Raw genomic sequence first — 11,343 nt, 5'->3', positions numbered from 1 at the left:
ACAATTTATATGGAATATTCTATCGTGTTGAGGATTATGCTAATAGTGCTTAGAATATACTAGCTATGGGATTCTAGGGTTTGATCGCTTGGTTTGCCTACAATAAAATACTCTCCTATAGGCCTAATGGCCAAAAAAAAAAAAATATATACAAATACAAAAAAGTTGTAGAGATGCAAAAGAAAAAATGCAGATTCGAAAATCAATGCACAGATCTAAAAGATCATACCGATTTTGCAAATCAAGCCCTTAGGTTTTGATTTGCAAAAAAACTTTGCCTCAAATTTGACTATGGTCTAGGATAGGAAAATTTCTAGTCAAACTTCACCGAATTGATGCTCAGGATGCATTGGTGTGGTCCACTTTGGTCTAGATGCTCCTAATAGTTGTAGATACTTTGGATTTGAATCATGATCCTTTGAGAGGTGAAGCAAAAATTGTCTCTAATGACTATGAAATGAAGCTCCCTCAGTGCTGATACCATGTAAGAATTTTCCTTAGGGAAAAATAACACCAAGATCAAGAAGCTCAAGCACTACCACAATATGGACCAATAATATATGATCATAATAATAATAATGAGAATGAATACACACTAGAAGTGCCTATATATAAAGGCATCTAGAATGACTAGGAGTCAACAAAGTGATAAGCCTCACAACTAAGAACATGCCCACCAAGAGTGGATTATCCTCCATTGAGCACAAGAGTTTGTGCAATGATGAGAGGATAAGCTTACATAAGTATATCTTGTAAGGAGATGTTGTAGACACCATGTGCTCAATTTGAGTGCGAACAACACTATTTTCTACATGACAACTCAAATGAATATGCAAACCCCTATGTTGTCAACAAGACAACTCATATGACTACACATACTCCTAGGTGCCTATATGATAACTAATAAAATAATGCATTTAACCTAAGTTAACTTAAGTAAAGTGTAATAATAATTAATTATTTACATGAATAGTTTTGATACTTGGCATCTACTGTCAATGCTTGACATTGTCATGCATTTGGTAGACATAAAATCTCGGTCCATATTGATCACTTCCCAGTAGTCTAAACTTAGTCTACACTGGTGACTTGGTGAATACTAGGAAACTTGTCATATAAACTGAATCACTTGATTCACATTACATAGCTTGATCAATGCTATCACAATGAGCTTGGTATAAATTGAATCACTTGGTTAACGCTAAGTGGCTCGATCAACACTAGATTCACATCACTATAATTGTGAACTCGGTAAGCACTGCACAACTCAATTTGCACTAAGGAACTTGGCATACACTGAGATGCTCAATTTACCCTACTGATCACCAACTTGGTAGAAACTACTTGGTACAAATTGAATATTGTTCCTTGAACTTGGTAAAGCCTAAACTACTTTCTTAAAACTATTTACTATGCAATATGATCAATTGATACTGTCTATCAGAATAAGTGTGTGTCACTAATAAAAAACATGACTATAATGTCAATAGATATACCATTTGGTATTTGGTATCTGGTATATGCATTCTTTAAAATTTAATATTAATTAAATATTTATGTTGACTGGTCAATATCCCAATTTCCTTGACTCTCTTTAAGCTTCTACATTTTATAGAGATTGATGATGTGGCATTGGTTTTGCAAAGGCAATCTTTACAATAAGTAGGAAGATTTTGTAATGCAGAGTTCAGAAATGAGATAGTGGAAGTAATAGAGATTTTGCAAATGGAAGAGTGCATTTGATAAAGAGTAGGGGGATTTTGCAATGAAGAGTTTTAAAATGGGAGAATACATGTGATAAAGAGTAGGAAGGTTTTGTAATGTAGAGCTCATAAATGAGAGAACACACTAAGGAGTAGGAAAGTTTTGTAATGGAGAGTTTGAAAATGAAGAATACATTTGATAAGGAGTATGAAGGTTTTGTAATAGAGAGTTTCACAAATGGGAAGTTGTAGCTAATATGGACAAGAAATAATTGTAGTGCAAAGTTATAGCTGATGATATGTTTTTATTACATAAAAATAGGTTTTAAAGGACCCAAAACCTTGTACAAATTATTATAGAAACAAGAGCAAAGAAGCTCAAAAAACATAAAGCCTCAAAACCTAAAGAAGAGAAGACTAAACAACCTAAAAACAAGAGGAAAAAATAAAACTATGCATAAAAAGATAGCAAAAGGAAATAAAAAAGACAACCTAAAGATAACTATAGTGTGTTTAGAAGATCTGCTACTTTATCTACCAGGATGTTCATGTTTTCTATATAGGCTTTCGTATCATCCAACTTTTTTTCTTCCACACCCTCACTCTTCTTGGAATTAGCCCTTGTATGTTTGCTAGGACCCTGGTCCTCTTTCATATCCTTAGATCCTTTTCCTTTAGCTTGCTCAAGCTTTTTCAATAGGGTGTTAAAGTTGTTAGCCACTATCTTCAAGATAGTGTAGTTCTGATCACCCAATTTCTTAACCATTTTCTCCAAGTTACCCACTTTGTTGTCTAGACCATCCACTCTTTTTTGCAAGTCTTTTCCTAGCTAATCTATATTTTTGTACTTGGCTTCAAGTGGTGAAACATGTTTCATTAAATTATTTACCTCTTCAACCTTGCCTATAACCTCAAATAGTCTATCAATGTGCTAACACAACATTCTCTCCTCGTAGCCATCCTGCTAAGCTGATCAAAATATCTTGAGATGTCTTACATTTGCTAGTTTACATTGCTAATATCCTTCATCAAAAGCCCTAGGTTACCAAATATTCCCTTCAGAAACCCTTGGTCTTCCTCATCCCTATTATGCATAAGGTAATCCTCATGCCCCCCTATTTGTTCCTATCCAACTCAATCTCCTTAAACCCTTTATCAACATCTGAATCCCAAGCAAGCCCTTTTTTCCTATTTCTCTCCATCCTCTTAATTTTTAGTTCAAAATCATAGGGAACATAATCACTTTTGAAATTCTTCCTCTTGTTTCCTTAAACCTTGCCTGATATAACTTTCTTCTCCATACCCTCTTCCTGCTCATCTTTAGAATTAGTGTCTTGTTTAGAATCAATCTGCTTATGCTTCCTTTTCTTCCTAGATGAGTTCTCTAGATTACATTTCTTCCTCTTCTTAATCTCAACCTTAGCAACCTCATCCTTTGTATCCTCATCAAATTCCTCCTTTGGTTTACTTCCCTTCATCTCACAATCTAAAGGTTTCTTTCTTTGATAGGGTTTATCCACTTTTTTGTATTTTAGAAGGTTCATAACTAGAACCATTAAACCCTCATGAGAAGCATGATCACCCTCAGGATCATTTTGAATGGCTAAAATAGTGTTACCAAGTGATTGTCTAAGGTAGAAGGGTAAATTAAGCCTAACCCTATGCCTAAAATGGTTAACCAACATAAAATGATGTCCATATATCTTAGTAAAGTGGCCATCTAAAGTAAGATGCTCAATCACCACAAACATAAAAAACCTTCAAGGATAGGAAATAGAGCTAGGGATAAAGTATGAATTACCAATTCAAACCGGTCTGTTGTGCTCCTTAACAATTTTTGCAAACTTTTCAACCGCCTAATTTGAAAGCTTCCTGTCTTGATAGAAGTTGATACCCTTAGTGTTAAGAGTCGTTGCTTTAGAAATAATGTCTTTAGAAACCTCCATTCTTTGATTACCCACCAATATACTTCCATCTTTTGAATTTTTGATGAATTGATGGGTAATGGTAGGGTTACTACCTTTTAGCTTCTTCATAAATCATATAAAATTCCCCTATTCTAGAATGTCCCAAATCTCACTCTTCTTCTTCCATTCTTCATAGTTCACTGGTTCAATCCTCTTTCTCCTTCCTCCCATTTTCTTTAAGCTAAAAAATTTTGTCTAGTGTGGAGTTGATCAATCCCCAAGTGGGAGATTGTTAGTTTGTGGTGACTAATTAGGGAAGTAATATACATACTTCATAAATTCTTTGGGATTCAATTTTTTTTGTGCTATGGCTGATGTATGTCTGACATATGGCCGACATGTTGTAACCCTAAAGTGACATAAAAATACTTGTATAAAATGGATTAGGGTTAGGGATTGTTTCATAGTGATGATGCAAAATTGGTTCTTGTAGTGGTATTAAGTTGTAAGGGATTACAGATTGTAATTAGGTTGTAATCACTAGATTGTAATAATATTAGACTTGTTGTTTGGTGGATGTAGCTTAGGGATTGGGTGAACCATGTTAAATTTTGGTGTCTTGTGTTCTTTTCCATGTGATCTATTATTTTCTAATATTGTTTATATTTGCATATAATTTTTATTTCTATTTTTGGTTTAATCCTAACAAAAAAGGGCTCTCCATTATCAAAAACACCCACTACAATAAAAAACTAGTGTCAAAATTGCAACCAAGGATTTTAGTGAGGAAAAATATTCATAATCTATGTGGCAATGAATGACAAGACATTTTCCATCTCATAATAACCTACCACTTCCCAATCCTTCCCATATCATTATTAATCCTTGACAACATATTCATCATTAATGAAACATTTTTGTTTACTTCTAATTTTTTCATGCTCAATCAATAAGAGCCCCTCAATAGGAATAATATCTCTTTGATTCCAAATTAACTTTAAATCACTTTTGCATGCCATATTAGTAGCCCAATTAGCAACTTGATTAGTTTCTCTATAGTTGTGGGTGACTACACAATTATCAAAGGAATTGATAAGATCAATGGCCTTGCCAATAATATTAATAATAATCTAGGAAGGATTGGTAACTTCATTAAGGCAATTTATAATATTAAGGGAGTCCCCCTCAAGCCAGATCTTATTCAAATTCAAACTTTTGGCATAACTAAGACCATATAAGGCTGCACTTGCTTCCACCACATAATTAGTTCATTCCCTAATAGGAATGGCCATTACACCCAATCTATCCCCATTCATATTCCTAATGATTACACCACAACCCACCATTCCTGGGTTGCCCTTTGAAGCCCCATCAAAGTTAATCTTACACCAATCATTAGGAGGATAGTCCCATCTTGCCAAATCCCTAATGTTAGGATCATTTTGAGCAAGACTAAGACCATCCAAATTCCATTTCTAAAACACTAATTCTTACCAAGAATTATGATGTTCGTTCCCTTTTTCACAAGTTTTGATATTCTCTGTCACCATGCTCTTAATCTTATAGAACAATTGACCTAAATTAGTTCCCTTGCCCCTAAACACCCTATCATTTCATTCCTTCCAAATACCCTATCAAAGAAATGAGAGGATGAAATCCTACAACCTCATAACCAAAGTATTAGTAGAGGGAGACTTCCAACCATTAAAAAGATCTTGAATGGTAAGGGGGAAAACCCAAGTAATATTCAGCAAGCCACAAACATTTTCCCATAAACTTCTAGTATAGGATCAATGAATAGTCATATGGTTAACCAATTCATTAGATTCCTTACAAAGATAACATTTGTTGACAATGTTAAAACCTCTCTTTAAAAAATTGTTAGTGGTAAGAATTTTATCCTATAGAAGAATCCAAACAAATATGTCAACCTTGGGTGTCATACCTTTAAACAAAGCTTTGGCCTAGCAAGGCTCTTGATGCTCATCAAAAGAATTAGCATACACTGAAGACATATAAAATAACCCATTAGGATTATATTTACATATCAAAGAATTATCCTCTTGGCTTAAAAAGATATCATTCGTTATATTGTTGAGATCATTAAGTTTATTATCCACTCTATTGAGTTTAACCCAATTATCCTTCTCCCATTAATCCTCAACAAAAATCCCAAAAAAATTCTTGCAATGTTCCATAAAGCCATTCCATCTTTGATCTGAATTAAGGGTATGATCAAGAATCTATATATCATCCCAAAAAAGAAATCCTCCCATTTCCCACCTTCTATTTGACCCCTTTATTGATAATCTACTTATTTTTCTATTCGTGTTTCCAAATCATTGAACCCCCTTGTAAAGTCTCATTATTAAGGAAGAGTTTAAAATCTTGATTCTCCCTATTATATTTATCATTCCAAATGTCTCTCCATTCTCCCTCCTCTTTATGCCATCTCCAAATAAGCTTGGCAAGCAAATAATCATTCATGGAAGCAACCCTTCTAAGACCAAGGCCTCCTTTATTAATAGTCATGCAGACTTTCTCCCACACAAACAAATACTTTCTTCTTTTCCATCCCCATCCATAAGAAAAGTTTCTAAATTTTCTCAATTGTCAAAGAAAACTTTCTAGGGATCTTAAAAACACTCAAAGCATACAGTGACACATTTTTTAAAGTGGATTTGCAAACAATAATCTTTCCAACCTAGCTAAGGAGGGAACCTTTTCAACTTGGTAACTTAGAATGGATTTGATCAATTAGTGAACTCCGAAAAATTTCAACTGGATCAAGCTAGAGGGGTAACCTAAGATAAGAGATTGGAAACTTTTTTGTTTACTTCTAACTTTTTCATGCTTAATCAATAAGAGCCCCTCGATAGGAATAATATCACTTTGATTCCAAATTAACTTTACATCACTTTTGCATGTCATATTGGTAGCCCATTCATCAACTTGATTAGTTTCTCTATAGTTGTGGGTGACTACACAATTATCAAAGGAATTGATAAGATCAATGGCCTTGGCAATAATATTATTAATAATCCAAGAAGGATTAGTAACTTCATTAAGGTAATTTATAATATTATGGGAGTCCCCCTCAAAACAAATCTTCTTCAAATTCAAACTTTTTGTATAACTAAGACCATATAAGGCTGCACTTTCTTCTACCACATGATTAGTTTGTTCCCTAATAGGAATGGCCATTCTACCCAATCTATCCCCATTCATATTCCTAATGATGACACCATAGCCCGTCATTCCTAGTTTTCCCTTCGAAGCCCCATCAAAGTTAATCTTACACCAATCTTTAGGAGGAAAACCCCATCTTGCCAAATCCCTAAGGTTAGGACCATTTTGAACAAGACTAAGACCGTGAAAATTCCATTTTTGAAACACTAATTCTTCCCAAGCATTATGAGGTTGGTGCCAGGGTAAACTTTAAGAAAGCCACCTCCAAATAAAGAAATAAAATATTGGTGAATCTTTCATTATTTTGAAAAAAAAAAATTATTTCTATTGGTGAATCTCTCAATTTTTTATTCTAAATATGATTAATATTGGCGATTATTTTTTAAACATAATTTTTTTTGTATAAAATATTGATGAATCTCAATAATAATAGGAAGTTCATTAATCCCCATGTAATATTACAAATCAAAATTGAACATTTTTTTACCTCGTGGAATATTATGAGAATCATTACATATACTTTAAATCAATAGTGAAAAATAAATATTGGTGATATATCCCTAAAGTAACTAATAATTATGATAATTACTGGTTAGTTCAATTTAATTTCTCCAATAATATATTATATTTAGGTAACTCAAATCTATTCATGTAATGAATATTGTGGCGAATATTTGAGTTTAAATTTTTTAATAAAATAAATTATTGAGCGATTTTAAATATTCTATAACTAAATTTTATAAAACTATGGCCATTTAGGTTGTATCAAATATTAAATTATTAGCCAAATTACTAGCCAAAAAATTCTAAAATTAGCGAATTTAGGAATATTAGAGACTAAATTATACCCTAGTTGGTGCCTTTTTTCACAAGATCAGAGATTCTCTATCAACATGCTCTTAATCTTGTAGAACAACTGACCTGAATTAGTTTCCTTGCCCCTAAACACCCTAGCAAAGAAATGATAGCATGAAATCCCACAACCTCATAACCAAAGTATTAGTAGAGGGAGACTTCCAACCATTAAAAAGATCTTGAATGGTAAGGGGGAAAACCTAGGTAAGCCACAAACCTTTTCCCATAATCTTCTAGTATAGGATCAATGAATAGTCATATGGTTAACCGATTCATTAGATTACTTACAAAGATAACATCTGCTGACAATGTTAAAACCTCTCTTCAAAACATTGTCAGTGGTAAGAATTTTATCCTATAGAAGAATCCAAAAGAAATGTCAACCTTGGGTGTCATACCTTTAAACAAAGCTTTGGCCCAACAAGGCTTCTGATGCTCATCAAAATAATTAACATACACCAAAGACACCAAAAATAACCCATTAGGATTATATTTCCATAACAAAGCATCCTCCTCTTGGCTTAAAAAGACATCATTCATAATCTTGTTGAGACCATTAAGTTTATTATCCAATCTATTGAGGTTAACCCAATTATCCTTCTTCCAATAAGCCTCAACAAAAATCCCAAAAAAATTCTTGCAATGTTCCATTAAGCCATTCCATCTCTAATCTGAATTGAGGGTATGATCAAGAATCTAGATATCATCCCAGAAAAGAATAATCCTCCAATTTCCCACCTTCTATTTGACTCCTTTATTGAAAATCTGCTTATTTATCTATGCATGTTTTCGAATCATTGAACTCCCTCGTAAAGTCTCATTACTAAGGAAGAGTTTAAAATCTTGATTCTCCCTATTATATTTATCATTCCAAATGTCTTCCCATTCTCCCTCCTCTTTATGCCATATCCAAATAAGCTTGGCAATAAAATAATAATTCATGCGAGCAACCCTTCTAAGACCAAGACCTCCTTTACTGATAGGCATGCAAATTTTCTCCCACACAATCAAAGCTAATCTTTTCTTCTTTTCCATACCCATCCATAAGAATAGTTTCTGAATTTTCTCAATTGCCAAAGAAAACTTTCTAGGGATCTTAAAAACACTCAAAGCATACAACAAAACATTTTGTAAAGTAGATTTGAGAACAATAACATTTCCAACTTGGCTAATGATGGAACCTTTCCAACTTGCTAACTTAGAATGGATTTTATCAATCAATGAACTTCAAAAAATCTTAGGTGGATCAAGACAAAGAGGTGACCCAAGATAAGAGCCTAGAAGGGTACCAATCTCACAAACAATAATTCTTTTAATTTTACTCTACCTATTGTCATTAGCATTGATGAAATATATCACACTTTTATTCCAATTGATAATTTGGCCAAAAGAATGCCCATAATCCTTAAGAGTTTTGTTGATGTTCCTCACATTCCTAACAAAATATTCTCCCATCAAAATAGAATCATCCAAAAATTGTTGATGGGATCAAGTATGATCTTTAGATGAAGGTTTGAGCCCAAAAAAATCCCCCACAGACACCATTTTCTCCAAAAATCTACCTAAACATTCAGCCATGAGAATGAAGAGGATATGTGAAAGAAAATCCCCTTATCTCAACCCATAAGAAGCCCGAAAGAAAGGAGTAGGAGATCCATTGACAAGAATAGAGAAGGTGGTAGAGGAAACCAGCATAAGGACTAAGTCCAAAAATCTCTTATTAAATCCAAAAGCTTCCAACCCTCTTTGTAAAAAATTCTAGTCCACCCTATCATATGCTTTAGATAAATCAAGTTTAAGAAGGAACCCCTCTCTCATGGACATCATAAGGGAATGAATATTCTCATGCATTGATATTATAGAATCCAAAATCTACTTGCTAGGAACAAACTCATTTTTTTGTTTGGAAATAAAATTAGGAAGAAAGATAAAATTATGAGTGCTAGAACTTTAGAAATAACTTTATAAAAAGAGTTACAAAGACTGATTGGTCTAAATTGATCCATGCAATCAACACTAGGCTTTTCAGGAATCAAAGTGAGGAAAATACTATTCAAATACTTGAGTATATTCCTAGATCAAATGAACTCCTTAACTCCATTACAACCATCCTCTTAAATAATACACCAATACTTATGAAAAAATAGGAAAGGGAACCCATTGGGACTAGAAGCCTTGTCACCATCAAAGGAGAAGACAACCTTGATGATTTCATCATTAGATGGGATAGCAGTGAAGAATTTATTTGGATCCTTTGAAATACATTTTGGGATACAATCAAGAAACATTTTCTACTTATCCTTATCTAGATTAGGATCACCTATCAACAAATTACTAAAAATATCCATAACTTCCCTTTTTATAATCTCCTCATCCTTAGTTGGAACCCCATTAGCTATAAGTCTAGAAATTTTATTAACAATTCTATGCTTCAAAGTAGTCATATGAAAATACTTAGTGTTCTAATGCCCTTCCTTGAATTTTTTTTTCTAGACTATTGTCTCCAATACATCTCATCCTTAGTAATAATATCATTTATCTCAATCAACTTCATTCTCTCCTCCTCCCTAGAAACTATCCCATATCCTTTTACGTAAATACTATCCTAAATTTCTTTAAGATCTTCAATAATATTCCTCTTATTATCAAAAATGTTCCAAATGGTTTCCTTATTCCATCTTTTGATATTCTTTTTAACATTCTCAACTTATTAGCAACTTTAAAGATGGTCATGCCCTCCACTTGGATACTTGACCATTCCTTGATAAGGTTTTCTAGCCTTGAATGAAGAGTCCACATCTTCTCAAACCTAAAAGGATAATTCTTCTTAAAATTTAAAGGGTTAGCCACAAGGAAAATGGGGTGGTGATTTGATCCAACTCAAACCTAAGCAGAAAGAGAACATTTATATTTCAAAAATCAATCACTAGTAATAAGGGCTCTATCCAATCTAACTTGAATAAGGTCCTTCCCACATCTTCTATTGGTCCAATTATAACTGACCCCATGCAAATCCATATCATGCAAGTGATAGCTATCAATAAAATCCATCAACTCCAATCTATTATCCAAGTTAGTCTAACTTCCTCCCATCTTCTCGTTCTCTTTCAAAGGAGTATTAAAATCCCCCATAATGATCTAGTTTTTATCCACAATTTTTTTCTCTAATTAGTAAGGGCTTCCCAAAGTGCCTTTCTACCCCATTTATAATTGGGGGCATAAACATTAGTAAGCACCCAAGGAGAACCATCCTTAGAATTGGAAAATATAATGTTCATCATATTTCTATTCTGAGAGATAAATTCCCCATTAATACATCTATCATTTCAATAAACTACCATACCACCTAAGGCCCCATCAGAATCACTCCCAAGAACCTTACCTCCCTAAAAAACCAAAAAACCTTCAACTTTATCCTTTTACATTTTTGTTTCTTGTAGAAGAATAATGTCCGGCTTGTTATCCCTAGTCATATTTTCACTATATCTTGCCTATGAGGATTATTTTCTTGCTTAACAGAGCATTCTCTTTATTCTTTGTAGAAGACAAAACCTTATTTTTCTTTTTTGAGCTTGAGGTTCTTTTAGCCCCCACTTTCATCCAGTCTACACCAGAGTCATCATCCTCCCCCAATGAAGCTTTAGAGATGTCCTCAACATTCCCCCACTTAAGATTACTCTCTATAGCTA

This window comes from Cupressus sempervirens, chromosome 3 (assembly GCF_028749045.1).
Source record: "Cupressus sempervirens isolate cs-2001-9-10 chromosome 3, ASM2874904v1, whole genome shotgun sequence".
Lineage (NCBI taxonomy): Eukaryota > Viridiplantae > Streptophyta > Pinopsida > Cupressales > Cupressaceae > Cupressus > Cupressus sempervirens.
Note: the sequence above shows the minus strand (reverse complement) of the source record.